At 27.2% G+C, this 24,154-nt stretch overlaps 1 protein-coding gene across 5 annotated transcripts in view; it reads right to left on the bottom strand.

Moving 5' to 3' along the window:
* LOC132922926 (prolyl endopeptidase FAP-like) overlaps positions 1-24,154 on the bottom strand; it is a 223,056-nt gene that overhangs the window by 45,410 nt on the left and 153,492 nt on the right. The window lies entirely within an intron of this gene.

Below are 24,154 nucleotides of genomic sequence, written 5' to 3'. Positions count from 1 at the left end.
CATTAATTATCTTGCTGAACTTTTTAGATAGAGATACATTTGTAATTAAAAAAATAAATTGAAAATATAAAAATATTTAAAAAGAAAAAACGATATTCTAAAAATAATTGACCTAGTGTAAACGTTCATTAATTCAGTTTGGACTAATATTATCATTATTATTTAACAAATATTATATATTTTATTGATAAACAAAATACTCCTTATGATATTCATACAATAATATTTATTTTTCAGAGTTGACATTTTTAATTTATTTAAAATAATAAACATTTTATAATTAACCATAAACGTTATCAAAAAAATTATAATTAAATTTTAATCCTAGCTTAAATAAAGTACTACACATATTGCATTTAAATTTAACACATTCTAAATTTGAGTTAATTTTGCAAATGTTAATATTTTGATACAAAGGAATGTTCTGACTACAGGAAAATATATATATATATATATTTAATTATATATTTTAAATCGAATAACTTAAACGATCTCTTTCTAATCTAAAATATTGATATTTGAAACTAAAATAATTTAAATGATGCACTTATCGAAACTAATTAAAAAAAAAAATTAAATAAAGAAAGTATATTTGATGATATTATTCAATTTCACAGTAAATATGTTGTACCTTTTTGATTTTACATTAGGTACATGGATCTGCGTTGGGTCTTTCATAGGTAGAGGTAGTTTCATTAAAAAAACATTTTAGCACAATAATTATTTTATATATTATTTCTTTTATTTATTAAATTTATACAAATTATTCAATTAAAATAAAAAAAAAAAAAACAAATATTGAAAAAATTATAATGTTACTGTATAAATAATAACTACGAAAATCGATATTGATGAAAAACGAAATTACGAATTTTATAATATTATATAGGTTCTTGTCGAGCGACAATCGTGATTCAATCGGAAATTCAATTAATAAAAATAAATGTGACTTTGGAATATTTTATTTTTATGTTTTAATTCCATTGGTATTGTTAACAATCGTTAACATAAAATATAATGTGTTAATAATATTAGAATATATTATATACTCATAAAGTACCAACAAATTAAATTAAATTAAAATTAAACTTTTAAGAAAAGGAATTTAGACTTAAATTAAAAGTTTAATTTATATGACAGATTCGAAAATTATCTTAGTCCTGTATTTTATTCTTTTAAGTATATTCATCCTATTCTAAATACGATTTTCATATATAGTGTTAAATTTATCCACGTCCAAAAAAAAAAAAATAAAATCAAGAAGTTTAAATGTTTATGTGTACAATATAATATTTAGATATATTAAATATTTTAAACAGGTTATAACTAAATTTAATTCAATTTAATTAAACTTATCTAAAATTGTCATTCAATAAAATTTTAAAATCATACCATGGTATATAAATCTTTATTATTTTAATTTATTTGATTGATCAATATTCCAATCTCTGTCTTACTGTTATTTTATTCTAAACACAAAAACATCTTTTTACTTTCTCATAAATTATAGGATTCCATCTTTAAGCTCCGGATATCCTACGGAGAGATTTTTTTTAGTAATTAAATTCTGCTTTTTTAACATCTAATTATAATTTCTTACACCCGGGGCTATAATTATTTGTATTTATTTATAATTAAATTAATTACTACAAAATGACATAAATTAACTAGTTTTGTGCTCTTGTAAGAATAATTAGGAGTATATTTTTAATTTAAACATTGAGACTTTTTAGATTTTCAATTCTAACAGATATTTTATAAAAAGAAAAGTATCAAATACAACCCTTTACTCAAATAGATAGTTAGCAGTAGCGCTAACACCCTGATAATATACACATGGTAATACTATATTTATACACTAAGTCAAGTAGTTATAATAATTAAATTTTGTAAAAGTATAATAATGAGCAACTATAAACCGTTCATATTTTATACATTACATAAATTCAAACTTTTATAACTATACTAAGAAATTTTATATTTTTAAATTGCTTAATTAACAGCAGTTTTGTATTCATAATAAATGTATACATATAGAACATATATGTGCACATCTATATGTATTTTTTTATGTATCAGTATAATATGCAATGGATATTATTATGCCAAAAATATATAATCTCTACAAGATCTCGTGTAAAACCTATTTAAATAAATCAGGATTTTTTTTTTGATTAACGATGGCAAAATAACTTTACAGTGAAAAAATTGATGATAATTTTTCGTAGATAAGTGCTCATTATGGCATTATAGTGACTGGATTGGTTAAAAAATCAAAGTTAATATTCAGAACAATTTTTCTTTTAGTAAAGTATATTTAGTCACAAAAAAATGAAAACACACTTCATAATTTTTGTTAAATCATTTCATTCATCACTTTGTTAAAACGCAAACGTAAATAAAAAATTATAATATGTAAGCTTAAAGTATTACAAATACACTCAGAAATTAATTACAGGTATTCAACTAATAAACATATAAGATATATCTAGTTTATCCTTCGTGGAAAATATTTAAGCATAGTTTGAAAATGTTTATCGGAAAGATCTACACAACAACTTTTGAAATAATACGTTGTAGTAATATTAACTCCTTTTCCTCATCGATTGGAACAAATGTTTTTTTTTTTTTTTCAAAAACATTTAATAAAAGGTATTTAATGGTAACAATCAAACCCTCGAACTCAAGTTCATTACAAACAATTCCATTGTTTTGAAAGGGATGCTTTAGAAGTTGTAGATAACCTTTTATTGAACGTTATATTAGGGTATGCATTTCGAGAAAGAATGTTAATGAAAATAAACCCACAGAATAGTATTCTGTCCGAAACAGACTAGTTATTTACTATACCACTACACTACAATCACGTTTCAGTTAAGCCATAAGTCTTAGGACATTATTCTGCTCTATACAAACTGTGAATTTGGCATAAACAACAAAAAATGACGAGTTAAAAAACCATATATTTTTATGATATTATGTATATTATTAAAGTTTAACTCATGTCAGCAAATAATTCATAAATTTTAGATCATTTTTTCGAGAAACAGTTATAAAAAGTCATATTCAATACTCAAAAAGAAAAAAAAATAATATAATTGTACATAATTTATACATTTTTTTTTAACAAAATCAATTAAATCAATTACATTTATTTCTGATATAAATAAGTTTACTTTTTTATTTTTAAAGTAAAGTATTTCTTTGTAATATTTTAATTTTCGTTTGACACATTCACCCTCATGAATAGTATTGATATATATTTTTAAACTTTTCAGCGTGACTCATTCATAAAATAAATGTAACTTATTTAAATCTTATGAAGTAATGTACGTGGCGTTTAAGTTATATAAAATAAAATATCAGCATTTTCCATTTAATCGACAGTGTTATTTATTTTTCCATTCATAATGTTCTCGCGTGCAAATATTACATTATGACATATTTAGACGCGCTATAACTACAACTATTTTAAAACCACTAATCGCTGAAATAGCATTTTTAAACCCAATAAACGTTGAAATGCTCAATAGTATGTATAAAAGTTACACAAAGCATTATTTATATAGTGAAATATAAAAGCATGTAAAATAGTTTAAAATAATTTTTAAAAAAATTCTAATTATTTTCATGAATAGTAGGTGGAAAGAAAATCTGTGTATATATTATAACGTGCAAATATTAGTATTATGCTACATTAACTACAGTCTATTACAGCATTAAATTCACATCAATTTGTACAAAAATCTTCAAGATATTATCAGTTATTGCATAAAACGTGTTTCGTTTCGAATATGGATAAATTATTACTTCCATTTTTTTTATTCTATAAAAAATAGGTAAAAATATTTAAATTAAATAAAATATCGAATTAAATTCAAGTCGACCCAACTAAAAATTTAAAATTAAAAAACAAACTCAAAACCCTAGTCCGCAGAATAGATAGTTTTGAATGTACCTCATCACTTTAATGGAATTTGAATTTCAATGATAAACTATTGTAGCCGAAAAAAACGATTCTGAGCAAAAGAAACGAGTGAATAAGCATTCGTGTATTTCTAAAGATAGTTTATTTTATTCTATCTTATATCATATTATATTGTATAGTACTACTATTATTATTATATTCAGTTCAATAGGTTGGTCTATTGTAAACTATAATAGTATTATACAAATTATACGCCATTAACAGTGTACTGTAGAATAGTGTAAATACGATAATAGTTTTAATAGCTTAGAATTAGTAAAAAATATAAAATTATAGTAAATAATACGTTAAACATTTCATTGAGTTTATTGAAAACAATAATATAATATCAACTATGTATAGGTAATGGAGAAAATAACATAATATTGTGAACTTTTGAATTTTTTTAACCATGATTAGAACAACCTCTGTGGGATATTGTTACATAGAAATACCAACACGATATATATTATTACAACTATCTTATGTCTAGAAATGTTAATATAAATATTTCGTGGAAATTCCAAGTTTATTATTGTCTTTACTTTCTAAATTTCAGAATTTCAACAAAAAACACTTGATGCATTTATTTTATCTGGTGCTGCATAAAATTCCTACTACCTCACTGTTTATAATAGTTTTTATACAATTACCAACTGCGATGTTCTTATTATTTTTTGATCATTCAACGTAAATAGAAGGTATAATTTCTAAAAGAAATAATTCTCAAAAGGTGTTTATTTTGATTATTAAGACAAATAATCTGCTCTAAAATATTATGTTGTTTGCATACACAAATAAAATCTTTCATCATTTTAAGACCTGAAATGTAAAATTGCCAATGTCCGTGAAGCGTGAGGCTGTCTGTTATACTCGAAATTCAATATAGACCAGGTTTGAAGAACAAAGTAACAAAATCTGAACGACTTTGATATAATACAAAATTTAATTATGCAAAATTCGAAAAAAATCTCACTTGAGCAAATTGTTATCGACTTGCGCGCACCGATTTACCGAAGATCAATAGAGATTTTGTAGGTCACAATCTATTGTATATACGCATACACATATTATATTATAATATAACAGAGTAACTTATAGCTAACCATCGGGACGACGGGGATGATGTCAACGTAGTTGGCAACTTAGATCGCTCGTTGCGTGTGATGCTTGGAAACAAAGGAGGGGAGTTTGCACAGCGATTGTCCCCTTAGTCGTTTATTTCCGGTTAGGTAATAATATATATTATATATATATATATATATATATACATTAAAACGGTTAATTGCACTGTAGCCCGGGAAATTCAATCGTCACCATCTCCGGGAAATGCATAAATTACGTTTAAAGAAGATATTATACTCGCACGCGCCACCACTATCAACCCCTATCCTACAGTGCTCCAGATAACTTTAGTTCGTGGACACGTGCACCAGGCTCCCTCATCGATATCATGTATATATACTATATATATGTGTGTGTGTGTGTGTGTATATATATATATATATATATATATAGGAAGGAGTTCCCCGCTTCCGGTCAGTGCCTCTCGGCCATTTTGCCGTAGTTTCACATCCGCCGCTTGCAGTACAATTGCTTTAAAGACTACCGGACGTGTCCTTACCCCGCCATCACACTACGATTCTAGTTTTATAGGACATTGCAATTGGCATTTATGAGAGTTTTCACACGGTTTTCGTATCGGCCTCTACTCGCCTTATCCTGCAGCTCACGTGTGTCTGAAAGAAATAATTCCTGACGATATTAGGTTATTATATTATATAGAGAGAGACGGTCTATAATAGCGTCCGTCCGAGATTTCACTGAGTTTGCGATATTTGCCAAAGTCACGCGTCACCGCTTTTGCAGTAGCAATAAAATATCCCGGTCAGTCGTTAATACGTGACGAAATCGTAATTGTTTTGGTATAGAATACCACGCTATAATTGGCAAACGTTTTTTGTCACCAAATAAACAATAATTCTATTTGTGTACCTATATAGTATCTATGTATATTAAACTCATATTAATACGATTTTAGCGAAATAGGCGATAAAACTGAACGTTATATATTTTTTTCTTGAGAAATTAAAGTTTTAATTAAATTGAATAGAGTACAAAATCTTAAGCTCAATCAATTCAATTTAAAAAAAAAAAAAAACTAACCATTTAAATAATGATATACAAAATAAGATTTTAAAACCTACATTACAAATTAAAACAAACAATTTTTTTTTCAACAATATTAAATATAAATTTTTTTTACGGGTAAAAACTATTTTTATATTATTCAAATACCAATTCGTCTGAACCAACGAAAACAATGTCTATATTAGATAATTAGCATTTTTATTCATTTAAATGCAAAATTATTTTATAAAGTTTTGTGTTAAACTCCTTTATTCTGCTAAATCAACATTACAATAACGTTTTCGGTATTTCATTATTATAAAAGAAAAAGTTTATGTTCATGGTTAGAAATGTTGACTAAAAATTATCTAAGACTCCACATAAATGACCAAGATTTATACTTTATCAGTATAGCGTTTAATAACAGTAATTATACCCAACAATATTTTAGTACTCATAAAAATAATCGAGTTTAAAAACCACCCGTGACACACCACGTCATTGGCTCAAAAAATAAAATAATACGCATTGATATACATGTAAGTATAATATTATGTCGTTCCTGAATATTATTATTGCGAATATCCGATATTCATCGACTGCGTAGTCATGAAAAAAGTACAACGGTGAACGAATAAAAAGTTATATTACAGCGTCGAATGGTGACATTCAGGAAATCAAATTAGTCTAGTTTTTAATAACACTGTAATAATATTTTGAACGCGTGAAATACACCAGTCATAAATATCGATTGCTGTAAAAAATATTATATTATAACGCGTGGACCGAAACTCGTTAACGGACTTTGCGTAATAACTTTGAGTGAATTACAATTTATGAATAATATCCTCTCATAAAAATAAATATAATCTACCGAGTAATCATTCCGATATCAATTCCCTGTTATAATACAATTATAGAAATATTTGTTTGGTGAATATAGTAATGTTGTAAGAACTTTAGAATAATTCATTTTTAATAAAATAATATTATATCGTATTGAATAAAGTTAATTATTGTTTACACATATGGATAAGTTTTAGTAGCTGCATAACAATTTAATATAATCACCCATTTGCTACCAAAGTTGATAACGTAATTTTTCTTTTTAACCAATAAACTTAGATTTCTCACAAGGACCTATTTTTTCTTATTTTATTTAGAATATACACAATACATCTGAATTAATTAATGTTGAAATTTATGATAATCTTATGATTTCTTAGGCATACTTGAAAACCATCAAACCACTTCTTTTCAAGTAATTATATTATACACTAAAGCTATTCAGTTCAAAAAGTTATGAATAAAATTTAAAAAAAAAAAAACAAAAAATAATGTTATAAAATTAATAAAAATATTGAATTCCAGTATGAGTACTATTATTGTTAGTTTTTTTTTCTACATGTTCTCAAACTATTATTATAAATACCTAATTATTAAACTAATAACTTAAAAAATAGTAATATTCAAATCAGTATGTTTATAATAAAAAGCTAGTTTACTTATTTCCTCTTCCATTTAAACTACCCCAAATAAGTATCATTTGAAATTATTTATTTTAATAAACATTTTATTTAAAACACTGTGTAAGCAATATAAAACAAAAACTTTATTTCACACACGCAAACATTTAAACACACAGAGATAATATTATATTACAATGTTTGAATATTGAATGTAGGTCCTAAAAATGATATCATCAAAATTGGCAAGATATAATAATATGAATAATAATCATATCCTATTAACAAATCATCTAGTTAATAAAGATTTATATACTTTTTAACAAGTATAAAATAACATTAATTTGTATTATTTAAGGTTTCTTTACTCTGTACTGAAGAAATATGCCATTCATGTATATTGTATACGGTTAAGTTACATTGTTTTATTATTTTTTTACTGTAAAAAAAATGTAATTAATAATAATTGTAAATATTATCATAAATAATGACTAAAAAAATACTACATACTAATCTAGAAATTGTATTTTAAAAAATAATTTACTGTAGGTCAGAGAATACCAAACTATTACATAATATAAATCAATAATACATACATACTTTCATACAAAAATAAATACCAACACACCTAATTGCACTTGGATAATATAATAAGTTCTGAGAATAATAATATCATTCACTATTCAAAATGCAAGCTGAATGAACTAAATACGCAATTTTTATCCAAAATAATATTAAATTATTTTAATTTACGCAAAGAAGTATTTTGAAAGTTAAAATTGAATATTAAAATTCAGAATAGCGCTGAAATATCCAATTTAATACACTTATAAGATTGTTTCTAAGAAAATATAATTTAAATATTTTCTTATAACTTTATTATTAATATACATTTAAAAAAAATAAAATCATCTGATAATTTTAATTTTAGTAACGTTTATTATAAAATTCTGGAACAAAAAACATTGGATTATGCTTTTATATAAAAGCGTTCATAATATAACATACAAATATCTCAAATATTTTTTTGATAAGTATAGGAACTATAATATTGTATTCCTGTATTCTAAACGCAGAATGTGATGCACATGGATATATTTTTTTTTTCAAAAGAATAAAAAATATCTTATTTATCTATTTAGGATGAGTAAGTGGAGAATGATGACGAAGCCACGTTTTGTTGCAAGAGTAACGCGAATTTGTGTTCCCCGTGGAAACAAAACGTTCCCGTAAATTACTGACACATATTACGTTTAGTGTGGAGAATGCATTTAGGACACATACCGTTTAAGTCAGTAGATATTCGCCGGGGAGACATAAAAAGAACAAACTCTTACACGTACACTATCATACACTTAACAGCTATCTTAATAAGAAACTAGTCGAATAACTGCGCATAAAATATAAAAATGTAAACAAAAACATTACAAAGTAAAATACGATATACCGTAGATATATATATATATATATATATACTATGTACATACAGTATATTGATTGTATATCCATAAAGTGAATAAATTTAACTTTGGCTAAGGAAAACATTTTAGTTGGACATTTAAAAATTAATGTTGAATTATTTAACAGGATAAATAATATATTTTTCGTTCACTTATAACGTTACACGATATTTAAAAAATAAGATTGTACTAATCTTTTTCTCGTTTTCATCGTGCATAATATTTTATTATAATTAATAATAATGTTTCTAGTATTAAACAATAAAATATGATTTTTCCTTGTTTGATAGCACATACAATGTTTTTATTTTATAATTTTGTTAAAACCAATATTCACAATTATTTATATATATATTATATGCAATGGTATTTAGTATTTAATTAATTATACAGCTCACAACAATATAATACATATTGTTTAGTATACAGAAAATCAAATAGATCACGTTGATTCCCTAAATTCTGCAGTGTACGTAGGAATTGTACATTAATAATTCTTGTGTGTACCAAAAAGAGATCAAGTAATAAATTGTCGGAAGTTATTCCGCCCCTCAAAAAGCATTTTCGTATACACTTTATTGTTTTTATTTTTAAATCGTGTAATTAAAATCCTTAACGGTGAAACTATTTCAAACGCCATGCACAATAAAAGACCCAAACAGTATCGTCTGATTTCATCGTAGGGCCTCTTAAACAGCAGTCACGTACAAGCACCACCTGAAAGGGATGGAATTTGGTCTGAAATAAAATATCGCGGTATTCTGGCAGAGGTTCAAACGTTTTTCATCTAGACAGGATATCCGAATAGTGAATTCCATCGGAAAAAAATAACAAAGGTACAACCTCTGATGCGTCGAGTTCGCATGTAATGCATAATGACACTATCATTTGTCACGGAAGTCGTATCGTACGACGAGTTCGGCATGATAATGGATGTCCCGGATATTAAAGTAAAAAAAAAAATCATTATATTCGATTTAGAACCGACCACAACACTCATTATGCATTTATTTGGTTTTATTTATTACACATCCAACTATAAATAGTAGTTCCGTGAAACAATTATTTTTAAATGTAACATTTTTAAAATACATTATATTATTTCAGTAACATACAAAATAATTTATGTTATGATGATTATGAATAATAAATTATATTTCAATGAATTGAAAACTCAAAAATCATATTATAGTGAATATAAATATATTATTATTATTATTATTATTATTATATAATTCATATTATATTTTTATTTTATATTTTAGATTATATTTTCATTTTTATTACATCATGTAGTGTTATGTAGTACAATGTTTATCTATAAACTATAAAAAACAGTATTTTATAAAAAAAAAAAATGATAAACTATTACATAAGCTTGTGAATTATACCATCGAGATAGGTACATTGAAACTCTAGACATTCTGAAATTGTGAAATTATCACACTATTCCGAGAACTATTATAAGCGAACCCTATCAGCGTTGTATAACAAGAAATAGTGGAAATCCACTTATAATGTGTCAGTTCACACAAGAAAATCTCAAGACTAAGTGTGTGTTATATCAAGCCCCGTGGCAATAAATAATTTTGAAGTAGTGGGTACTTCGAAAATATGACAGCCAAGGAAATATGAAACTGAAAAAATGTTTTTACAAACAGTACGATAAAAAAAAGTAGTAACATGTTAACAATGTTAAAATAACTAAAAAACATACATTGATTATTGTTCATAAATCCATAACACAATAAAATAATGTATAAGTGCATAATTAATTATAATATGATTCTGTACTATTGCATAATGTTTTACTTAAAATAGTAGTTATTTTGGTTTTATATTAAATGCCTGTACAACCATAACATTTATTAAAATTATAAGTATAAAAAAAATGTATTATCGAAAGCTAAATCTTGAAAAATTATTATTAAATTATACATAAACATATTAATAGAATAATATTAAGCGATATTAGGTATAGGCAATTTATTGAATATTTGACATTAATGGTGCGAAATTGCCTATACATTGTCCCGTTATACATGGTTTTTATATTAATAATAAATTATTTACAATACTAAAATTTAACATTTTTAAATTAAAATTAAAATGTTATTTAAAATATTAATTAATAATTCTAATACAACAGTACTGACTTCTCCTAATTTAATTGATTATATTATTAAAACCAAATTGTAAATTTGTTTTCTTATCCTATGATAAAGTTTATATTTATGTATATTTGCGGATGTAAATACAAAATACTGTATTATATTTCAATTGGGTTTCCACCCGTTAGATAAATAAATAACGTACTATTGATACTTAACATTTTTAAAATCTACATCTACCAAACAATTATTTTCGTGAATTTCTGAAGTACATTATAAGTATAAAAACGGTACTATAAATTGAGGTATATTGGAAAACATTTTTTTGAACGATTGTTTAGTGATAAATTATACTCGATTTCAAATTAATAAAATATTTTAACACACCACTACAACACTGCAATGGAAAGACACACAATAATAATGACTTGTATCAAAAAATTATAATTTATCAGAATTTTATATTTCCAACATTTAATATTGTATGTATAACACACATGTTGATAATAATTTCCTATTATAATTAAAAACAGATACGAGTATAAATAAAATTATAAATTAAATAGTATATTTTATACTACGATAAATATTTTTGAGATAAAAATAATAAGATATTTTTGTCTAACAACGTGTTAACATGAAAATGTATAAGACACAAAATATATATAGGCATTTCGATTTAATGTTATCTCGGTGATTGATGATCTATAGTAAGTCTTTTGATATTATTATAAGGCATTATGGTTTATTCAAATGTTCCCGTGATATTAAACATCCAAAATTTTATTTAAATAATAATTTGTCATAATCGTTCATCTTATTTATTATTTAGGATCACATTGCAATATAGGTACTCAAATAAAAATTAAAAATAATATTAAATTAAATTGTCATTGGTTTGACTCAGAAAAATGTTAATAAGCTATGCTTTTATGAATTATTTCTCAAATTAGATTGAACAATAACCAATATAATTTTGAAATAACTAATAGATTAAAATAAAATTTACGTTCCACCAATGTAGTAGGTATATCAGAAAAATATTATTTTAACTATTATATCAGATATAAATAACAAAATTTTCTTTATTATTATTATTTTTTTTTTTAATTAGATAAATATACATTTGTAAATATATTTTTTTCTTCATACAACTATTTTATAATAAGCTGCGCGAGGCTTTTTATATTTACTATCAACAGATAAATTAATAAACGACAGTAAAATTAATTTTAAAACACTAGAGAAAGAATACATTTAAAAAAATCTAAAATAAAATGTATTGTAACAATTGAGATAACTCGTCTCACTTGTAATATACAGTTATATTAGTCTGTTTAAATTTCGTATTCAAATAATATATTATAACCGTATGCTGACAGTAATAATTGTTGGCCATTGTTTAAACTAACGAACAGACTTTATTTAACTAAACGTATTAGATTTATTCTCTTCCATCATGGGCGAAAGCGTCAAACTTGATGCCATACAAAAGAGTAAATATCCACAGCGACATAAGCTGGCATGTAAAATATTAAAGTACTTAGATAATATTATTGTGGGTACATTGTATTATGCATTACCAACACCCTATGCTTTATTCCGGCTAGCTGACGTTTTTCAATCATGCGTGAAATAAAAAAAAAATTCGCATAATACATGTACAAAATGCTCTCAAATAACACGATGTATTATTATTTATTTTTTTTTTTTACAGCTAGAAAATTATTAGCTTGGAAAAAATATACCTCACAAAATGTTGCTGTGTCTACATTGTTTGTCTAGATTTAAGTTATCACAACACTATTGGTCTACCTACTTATTAAATGAAATTATAATACGATGAAATTCAAATAATTGTGTCTTGTGCCGTTGATATAAACGAAATGTTGTAATGCAATGACCTAATAAAATTTAAAAAGAAAATATTTACTAAACACATCATAATATAATAACTGATAAAATATATGCAAGAGTGATGAAATGTTCACCTTGTATAATATTACAATATTACATTTTGCGGTCGTCATCATCGACATTTATTTGGTTTCTGCATAAGCGTACTAAGCGTAGAATAATCAAATAAATCGCGATCGACCATTATAGGTCTTCGCAATTTGTATAGTATAAATTAAATTAACATGTGGGTTGGTTAAAATTGTCTCTAAGAGGGGAAAGAGTAAGCTACTATAGTTTAGCATCCTTAAATATATAAATAAACCGTTTATACCTTCATAATTTTTTTTTAAGGGGAAGAAGATAGTGTTAGATCTTTGGCACTGGTGAAATTCGTTTACATGTCATATATTATTGCCATTGTTACTATTGTTAGCACACAACAATCAGCTGATGGAGATAGGTTGATTCGTGTTCACTAAATCGGGAGTGTAATAAGAACGGAAGTTCTTATTTTTTGGGCGGCCCTCTTATCCCGGTGCATTGACAAACACACTCGATAAATAATTCACAACTCCGTTATTTCGTTTACAATGTGTTCTCATTCAGATTTTTTCATTTTACCTATATACAATATACATATACATATAAATATACATCACGTTTTCACCACGTGAACAAATACACAATATACAACACAATAACCACATTGTCACGATCGAATCGCACGAGTACCATCGAATATAATTATATGCGGTTTGATTCATTTATCAAACAACACTCATTATCTCAAAAATCTATTAACGTTTTTGAAAATATTTTTTTACATAATTTCCAGACGAAATTAAATATATATATTTTTTTTAATTATATTATTTTGTCATAATTTTTTTACATTTTTGAACGATAATATATATTTTTAAAATAATATTTTGAAGCAAAATATCTTTTGGAATATTTTAATAGATAAAAATGCAAGTTTTGGTAAACAGAGTAATATACCATAATTTTGGGTAGTATTCTTATAATCTTATACCACTCTACGCTGCTAATTTAAAATTTAAATAGTCATAAATCATAAATTACTCTCCCGAATTTATATTTTCATGTATAAAAATATTCCAAATGATATTCAGTTTTAGAATATGATTTTAAAAATGCATTATGTCATTCAACAAATTAAAAACTTAAGAAATTGTAAAAATAAAAATATTGTTTTATTTTGACTAAAAATTATGTAAAAAAAATATTTTCAAAACCGTTGATACATTTAGAAATAATGAGTGTTGTTCGATAAAAGAAACACTATGTATACTATTATTATTATGTACCTACTCTGTTAGTTCATACACAAAAGATGCGTTTCGTCTGTCAGAGTACATAACGACGACATTCGTCTTCCTCGCTACCGTAACAATAATAATACCTAGTAATATTATTATTATTATTATTATAATATCGACGTACGAGTTTTACGACGGCGACCGGTGCGAAGGGTGAATTATATTTTATTACCTGGAATCGCAGACGCATATCTATTTATAGTATTTATACATACAAGGTGGGCCACATATTTTCTTATTTTCCCATAAGGTTAGATAACATGGAAAAACAATAGTCCATTCTGTATATATGGTTTATTTTTACGCTCCCGGGTCGTCGGCCAAATGCCGATTATTCCGGGAAAACTACTGCGAAGCCGGATGCTATCACTAAAACTTGCATTTCGCTATGGTAGGTCTTATTTCTCACAAATAAAAAAAAAGGTTCTATTTTCGTTCCATAAAATACAATTGTATCTGTTTTTTAAAACGTATTCAATAATATACACCGAACGGTTAGGTATAACACGTGAGTCAGACATGTGTAACAGTAAATCATTCGTAATATATTATGAAGTGACGGTTATCTGCAAGTACATTGTATCTAATAGGCAATGTTTAAAATGATATGAATAAATCACCAGCTAACTGTTTTTCTATGTAGATTAATCTGAAACAGTTAAACAAAGTTAAACTTAAATTTATCCAACACAATTCTTACGTATTATAATTTTAATAATAATTTAAAAATAATTGAATTTGTGAATCGAAAACGCGCTGTAACTCTCGTAATGCCAACATTACTAAAATCTATACAAGGGATTATCAATTAAAATTTATGGAGAGCCACTTAAGGAACTCAGAAGTTTCCGGGACCATTAAAAATTATGTTAATCCAAAGAAAGTACAGGCAAACTCAAAAAATGAAAATGAAATTAAGAAAACCTCAATTAATTCAGCATAAAAAATAATAATTTATTTAGAAAATAAAATATATCTTGTCTGTTGGCCAGAAAAAGTTCGTCTACGAGTCGCATGTAGACCATTTATCGACTCCAACACTATATACACGGCGGTATAGTGCTTTTCTATGATGGAAATTATTTCTAGTTAAACGGTTTAAAACCGCGAACTATACGCGCAACACGACCTAATAACTAAATATTTCCGTAGATAAAATATAATATATCGATTTCGTCGTCATCACCGGGTAAGATAAAATTGATCGCCGTCTGTGGTCGACGTGTAATCGCAACTACTGTTTGTCTCCGAAATAATGGTCGAACGACGCATAGTCCGCATCGTTTACCGTTTGAAAGGGAAATTACTCAAAAGCGAAACTCGCGTGCTCGAAATGTGACGTGCACTAAACGCGGTACCGTATTTCCACCATCCGTCGTTGTCGTCGTCGTCGTCGCCGGCCCGTCGAAAGTATTTTTCCCGTACCCGTAAACTTTGTCGGTCGGCGGCGTTCGTTTAATATATGCACGAAGAAGTGTGCACGATCGGATAGTTTCCGCCGTGCCGACGACAACTATGCGTGAAACTCCCGAAGAAATAAAACAAAAAAATAAATAACCCGCCGACAGTCGAACAACACACTTTGGCGGCTCGTGTTTTATCGCGCGACACGTCGGCTGCAGCAGTATTTCAGTATTTGTTAAACGCGAGAAACGAGAATAATATAATAATAATATCCGACAAACATTCGTAATGCGCGCCGAAACGTTATTAGCGCGTACCCCGCGCCGTGCGGGCTGAACGGAAAGTTTGAAAGTTACGAGTGCGGCGGGTGCGCTCGCATATTATAATATAAGTCAACAAAAGGCAGAACGACGATGATAATATATACGAATGTGTGATGTGCAAAACGCCCATGTCGTTACGTGCGATGCATTAAACCGACCGACTATATATATATATATATGTATATTACTATATATTATTATATTAGTACACACGACGAGAACATAATATAATAATAATATATTATATTACACGGTATAGGTGTGTCCCGTACGGGAAAACATTAATAGAGCTAATTGCGGGCGCCACGTTGCCGTTTTAATATTTAAGCAATAACGTTATTATTATTATTATTATTATTAGCCCGAATCTCGGGTTTAATTTTGAGCATCACGTCGACGACTTTGCAACAGAAATCTCGATTCTTCGTGAATACTTTTGACGTCTCAAAGTAATTTTCGACTTATATTACTTCTATTACGCGCTGATTTCCTAAAATCTCAACGCTTTAATGTATTCATATTTTTATTCACGTTTTTATTCCGATTTATTATGGTCTTATGACTTTAAAATGGATAAACGAAAAAATAAGCAATATGAGATTTGCTCGCATTACGTATATAATATTATTATACCATAATAATATATTATATTATATCGAACTATTGAAGTACGTTTAGTAGTAGGAGAAGAAGTATCGGAGATAATTCCCCGTTATCGATTTTGACGTTTTATGGTCACCGCCACGACGCATACGGCGAGGAGTGTGAACAAACAGTGACGACATGTTGGTCAACGACGCTCCCAAGTCCGACAACATATCTGTCTTTCCCAACAGACCATAACTTACGAAACTAACATGGTATGTACAATTTCGTCGGCAGTGTTCGGTACATAATATATATCTTTACCGATAACTGGCGTTGTGAGACATAAGTAAATCCTTTTCGACCAACCGTAATGAACTATTAATATTAAATTTTATAGCATAAAACAACAATACGATAAATTCTATAGAATCGTGAAATGCATGCAAGATAGAAATAAGAACTACTTCGATGTATCGTGTCAACACGTAATTAAATTAATATTTTATTGTGTGATTTTAAAACAGTTTAGCATTTAGGTTTCATTTTGGAAACACATATATTTTATAATAATTAAGTCATGTTTAATGATAATATAAACACAATTCCAAAGTTTTACTATAGTAAAAAATAAAATGTATTCTTTGAAATTGACGGATTACAGTGTCGGGTGAGTAAAATTTTATAAAATTATAAAATGTGTGTTTTAATTATAACTATTTTATATTTTACCATTTAATTAGCGTTAGATTTCAGTAAATAATAATACTTTAAATTATAATTCAAAAATCTTACGTAAATTATATTAGTATGTAGAAAAAAAATTCTAAGTTATGTAATAATAATATTATTATAAATTTATAGTAATAGCTATAATATTTTTATTTACTATAAATAAAGTGTTAATAGTCATAAAGTCTTTGAAAATAAGTTTAAATTTTAACAAATGTATATAGGTAAAATAAATATAAGATCCAGCGTAACATTTGTATAAAAATTAATTTCGCTGACGTCAAAACATTTCATATAAAAAATTTAAATATATTTAATTATTTTTATTTAAAACTGTATATAAAAACACAAAACGAAATGTTAAAGTGTAATTAACTTATATATGTGTATTATACATTGTACATTAATGACATTTAATAAAGCGCTTGATTCATTTCTGAAATTAAATATAATTAAATTGAAATTGCTCTACGTTTTATAATATTAACGCGAAATATATTACTCGGAATTTGTGGTTTAAAGTTATGCTGCTAAAGAGATTTGAAACTACTGTATAATTTTATGAAAACGCGTGAGATTTTTTCGGTAAAAATAAACATTGCCTCCCTCCAAGTTGTTCGATATTATATTATAGCAAGTTATTTAAGTTATTATAAATAAATGTAAACATATATAAATAGTCCTCGACAAAAGTCGATGTTGCAATTTGCAAAAAAAAACCATTTGCACGTACACCCCTAAATATATCGTAATCCCGACTGCGGTTTTTGTCAATACTAAATATTGTGCATTGCTCTAGTTTAGGTAAACCAGAAAGAGACGCGCCACGAGTACGCATAAAATCTTTTTATTTCAGTTTTTCTAAAACAAAATATTTTCCGTGTTTAGAATTTTTCATTGGTCCCGTAAAACCAATGGTAGTGATCGTGTTTGAGCTACTAACCATTTATGTTCATTATTTTCATTCGTTGTAATAATGAAAAATAGCCTTAGTTTAAGTTTCAAATTCACTGTTATCACCGAAGTTATTTTTCCACAAATGCCTTCCGCTGACTGTGCCATTTCGTAGCCGTGCTGAGGGACATATAATGTGATTTTTTAAATGCAATAACGATATATTTTATAAACGAGAGATTATAGTTTTTGACAGTGACGTGCGTCATAGTATATAGGAGGTACCTACGTAATACTGGATGAGACATTTTCGAACATGTCGAACCCGTAAACAGGACCGCAAGCCGATTGGCACCATATGATATTATACACGACGTGTATCGTGTATGTATTATGATATTATAATATATTATGCATAGTACACGTGCGTGCGTGGCGTCATGTACGTACTAAATTATACGATATCTGTGGGTATAGTATACCTACACGATTATACGGCGAATGAGTGAGAATATAATTTTTTGTTCGTCGTATCACCGAACCAACAGTGTGTTATGAACGGCATACAGGGTGTTCGTTTTATGGTCATTTATTCTGATAGGAATAATTCGTTCCGCTAGTTTACAACGTCGAAAATATTTTTATCATAAAAGATATTTAACTTCAACAACACGTGTTGTTCACCTATATTTTTCGTGCATATTTTATAATATTATAACGTTGACAATATTTTATATTACTGTATGCATACGATTATTACTATGTATGCGCCCAAACTGCGAAAGATGAACTCAAAATCCCATGATATATTACTGATAAAATTAAAAAAATAAAAATCACAAGCAATAAAAAAGCGTTAAACTATCCGTATGTAATATAAATGAGTAGATATATTACATATATTATTATCGTCTCGACAGATAAACGTTGACCGACGAAGACGGAGACTGCGAGACGCAATACAGCCATCATCACATCCTGTATAATAATATAGCATCACGAGTATATTAAACATTCATATAATATAATATATTAAACACGTTTGCGGCGTTGTAATATCCAGTAGTCCCGGGCCACACTCCTCTCTCTCTCACACACACACACACACACACACTCTATCGACAAATTACGATCGAAACGGGCTCGGGTTTATTGTTAAAACCGTCGTGGTAGTCGTATAGTCTAGTTTTAGTAGTTGTAGTGGTAGTGGTAGTGGTAGTGGTAGTGGTAGTGGTAGTGGTAGTAGCAGTAGTGTTAGTCGACGTCGTCTCCGTCGTCGGTTGCGACGAGGCTTAGTTTCCCACCACCGCCAAAACCGTAATCCGTTGACAATTACGGCTGCGCGCGCGGGATAGATCCAGTCAACACGGAGCGCGGTGGCTGCGGCATCGTAACTCGCCGAAATTATTAGATTAACCGCCGGCGCAAATCGCCGTAAACTCTGGCAGCGGCGAGCGTTCGTTATCCCTCTGCGTGCGGTTTATTACGCACCGCTTCCATCGCCGCAGACTCTGGGCACGTTATAATTCGTATCGGAAGTGGCGGGGGTGTTTACGGATGCGAAGGAGGAGGTTATCGCATCGCTGGGGGTTGTCCGTCGCCGTGTGTAAGGGGTGCGGCGGGAGAGTTGGTTTTCCGTCGAGAAGGACCCGGAGGCGGGTCTCGGATCTGAAACCGTTTCGAAACGTCTAAAATAATAAATTATCTCGTCTATAATAATGAGCACACTGTGCTGTTGTTGCGGTTGTTGTTGTTGTTATTGTTATTTTAGTCAACGTCGTCGGTTAAATATTCGAAATGCACTGAAGCAGATCGTCATCGCGCGCGACGTTATACGCGTTCGAAATGATGAAATTCGATTGTCCGATGCTCTAGGTGCCCGGACGTGAACGGAATATTCGTGGCACGACGACATCACGTCTCGCGCCGTCAGCGATGACTTTGCAAACCCTCGACAACCGCGTCGTCGTCCGTCGACGTTTTGATAAATGATATTGTGATAATAATAATATGGATTTTTTTCCTTGCTGCGGATGTAAATAAAATGTTGTACATGATGTAATTGTCACGTATTTAAATGAATTAAACGTTGGTAGATTTTTTTTTTTTTCAGAGGACAAAAATAAAATTGTTACCTCCGATATGATGATTATATTGTTTGGTTTTAAATGAGATGTGTATCTAAATGGGTTCGTTTGATTCGTCCCTATAGGTACCCATGACGATCGGTGACATCTGAATATTTTAACGAACGTTCTGGAAACGCGTTTTGCTCGCATTAAAATGTTGGTAGCAATCGCGCATTACTACGGCGCGTACGGTTTTCGCAGTTTAAAACTTCATTATTATAATATTATTATACACCATAACTACCGGAACGAGTGCGTGAGGAATAAAGTACTCCCGGAAGACTGAAGCTACCCAGAAATTTCTCCGTCAGATTAAATATTGTGCAAATAAATAAAACGTATGGGTTTGCAAGGTCAAACCCTTCTGAAATGGCAGCGCACTTCGGGGATTTGAGAAACGCGTTTTGGCCTATAAAAATAAATACATTTAAAACAACAATCACAAAATAAAATAAATACAAAAACATTTGATTTTTTTTCCAACTTTGTTGCTCTTTCCGTGATAGATATTATGCAAGTGAAAATTTATAATAATTCATTATATTCATTAATAATATGTATGATAATACATATTAGTTTGATGACAATCAAAAATATGACTAAACTATTTTCATATTCGGTTCTCGACACGGTCAATATTAACTACATTTATATTTTAATATATTTTCTAAGTCTTATTTATACATACATAATGTAATAATGAATATAGGTATTGGGTTTCACAAAATTATTAATCTAATACACATTTGCATTGATACATTGAATTCCTTCCCCGAAGTATAAAGACATAATTAGCTGCGTAAATATGTATATTATTTTATTATTTCAAAATTCAACACAACAGTATGAGAAATATTTCAATTTCAATTTTTCATTACTACCTTCATCAATTCAATAATACAATTTACAATTAAATAAATATGTTTTGGGATATTATAATAAATAGATTTATGTTCCTTGTATAAATATGCCTAATTATAACAAACATTTTCGTGTTGATCGAAATCGATGAATGTTTCCACTAACTATATTTTAGTCATTATTATAAATATTAATCCAATTATATTGATTTTAACATCATGACGAAATTACGTGACTTTCCACGCTGATCTATCCAATTAGACATTCGTGCTAACTGCGCCTTTATTACGATACATTAGCTTCAAATTAAATAGTCCCAATACAAATTACAGAGGTAAGCATACGATAGTAATTATGACATTCCAAACTATTATTTTGTTATATTATGAACTTTGTTTACCTTACAAACAAATGTAGTGTTAACAGCATAAGGTATATAAACTTTCAGGCCATAAATAATAATATATATGATATGAGTACATGTTTGGTGTATAATATATGTTATAATGTTTTACTCGTATTATGAGTATCCAATTTTACACTTAGTTTCATAATAATATTATTTGCTTGGAAATACTATGAATAGACAATAATAGCGTTGTGCTCTAATTTAAAAAAACAATTCAATACGATTTAAATATTTGTTATTATAAACTGTATAGCTATTAGTTAAAAACAATTAAAATTATCAAATATAATATATTATATTATACATACATTTTAAGAAGTTCCATTTTGATATGCTGAATTTTGATTTCCATGTTTTTTGTCAAAATAACAATATTACATATTTTACCATATGAGCTAGACAAATATGTGGTTCGATTCAATATTCTAACCATTAAATATTAATTAAACGCATGAAACAGAACTGAATTATTTTATTTTAGTTAACCTATTGTCTTAGCATATTTAGCATATTTGGAATTTTCGTTCTTGACTGTTTGAGCTTATAATATAAAATTGGATGGAAATGCAAATCGTGTACATTTATGACACCGCAAGCATTCGTGAAAATTGTTCAACCATATTAATAGTTTATTATTATTATCATGGGATATTTTTATAATTTATTTATATTATATTATATTATATTATATTATGGGGTATTATAAAACTTTATAGTTATAATAATTATTATTTTTTTTTAACACATTACTTTCGAGCGTTATTGAATATTTGCGGAATATCAAATTATCTATTATAAACATAACGATATTAATAAATAAAACCCTATTTTTAATGAAAGTAAATATTGCATAAATATAAATATGCCAGACAAATAAGCTTTTGCGTGTACCATAACAAACAAGGAGAAAAATATTGTTAGTTAATTATAATTTCTACTTTGTTGAAGGAAAATGAAAACAAAGCGGATACTACTCTGTTCTTGAACACGACTCACATTTTACCACATATAAAAGCTATATAATTAAATTTTGATCAGGTAATTTTCAACTGTCTTTAAAACACTGTAATTAATTAAGTTTTGAGTTTGTAAAGTGTACATACTTCTGTTACGCTCTAATAGTTGTCGTTTCAGCAATAAATTGTTTTCTCTCTTGTAAACATCCTGTTTGTGTAGCTTATAAGTAGTATAATATGTCTATTTATAGACAATATTTATATTTTAATATTATTTATTATTTTTATTCGGAAAATTTTTTTTTTTTTTTTTTAATAATTAATTTATTCAAATTACGTTATTTTAAAATTTTTAAAATTACCTAAACACTGTATTTAATAAAAAAAATTAAATTGTTTGACATTAAAAATGTCAAATAATTTAAAAAAGTAATATAAAAATGTAATCAATATAATATAATATAATATATGATTTTACTTGATAAATCTACTGATATTAACAATAAACCTATATTATTAATTTATGTGAGATATGTAGATATCTATCTGGACGATATATACGATACAAGAAGAAATTTTTCGTTGCTTAAATATATAAAAAAAATTTATGTTGGGTTCACTAAAAAATGTATATTTACAAAGGGGGTTACTACAGTAAAAAGGTTAAGATACATTTGTCTAGAAGAATTAAAAAATCTAGAGACCTAAAAGTATAGCATTAGTATTGATACTAAACATAAGTTTCTATCTAAATAAATTCCATAAATGAAAATTGTATTAACCTAATTATTAAATGATTAAATATGGGTTAGCATGCTTGATATATGACAAATAAATTGATTGTAATGCATTATATTATAAAATGTAACGAACAATTAAAATTTTCCAATTTATATTAGTATATTAATACTAAGTGTAGAATAACAATAAAAATATTATTATTCTGATTGCATTAGATATAATGTTTATTTTGGTATTAACAACTAATTTTAAAAATGTATTAAGAATTGTTGATCTATAATAACAATATTTTGAATAATAAGTTATAACTTTTTTCAAACACTTGACTAAAAAGTAATCAATTGGCATTTCAAATTTTTTATTAGTTATTTGTATTTAAATTTAAATCGAAATTATACTTACTTTTTAAATTACAAATTTGGCATGGAATATTTTTTTAAATTGCATATGGTTTATAAATAAATGATGTAAAACCATTTTATAAAAGCAATATTAATCGACGAAATATTGTTTTACATCGATGCATATTAAATACTACTATGGATTTGAGTAGGGTGATCATACACAGCTATGAGAGAAAAGTATTATGTGTATAAGTGAAATATAACAAACTTATAATGTTAACAATTAAATACATGTATATAATATTATTTTAAGATAGTCAAGACAATTAATAGCACACATTATTCACACAAATTTAGTATTTATCTATGTAAAAACATGATAAAAATCTCGTATAAAACCAAC

The sequence above is a fragment of the Rhopalosiphum padi genome, chromosome 1, assembly GCF_020882245.1.
Source record: "Rhopalosiphum padi isolate XX-2018 chromosome 1, ASM2088224v1, whole genome shotgun sequence".
Taxonomy (NCBI): Eukaryota; Metazoa; Arthropoda; class Insecta; order Hemiptera; family Aphididae; genus Rhopalosiphum; species Rhopalosiphum padi.
This window is presented reverse-complemented; position numbering and strand designations above follow the sequence as displayed.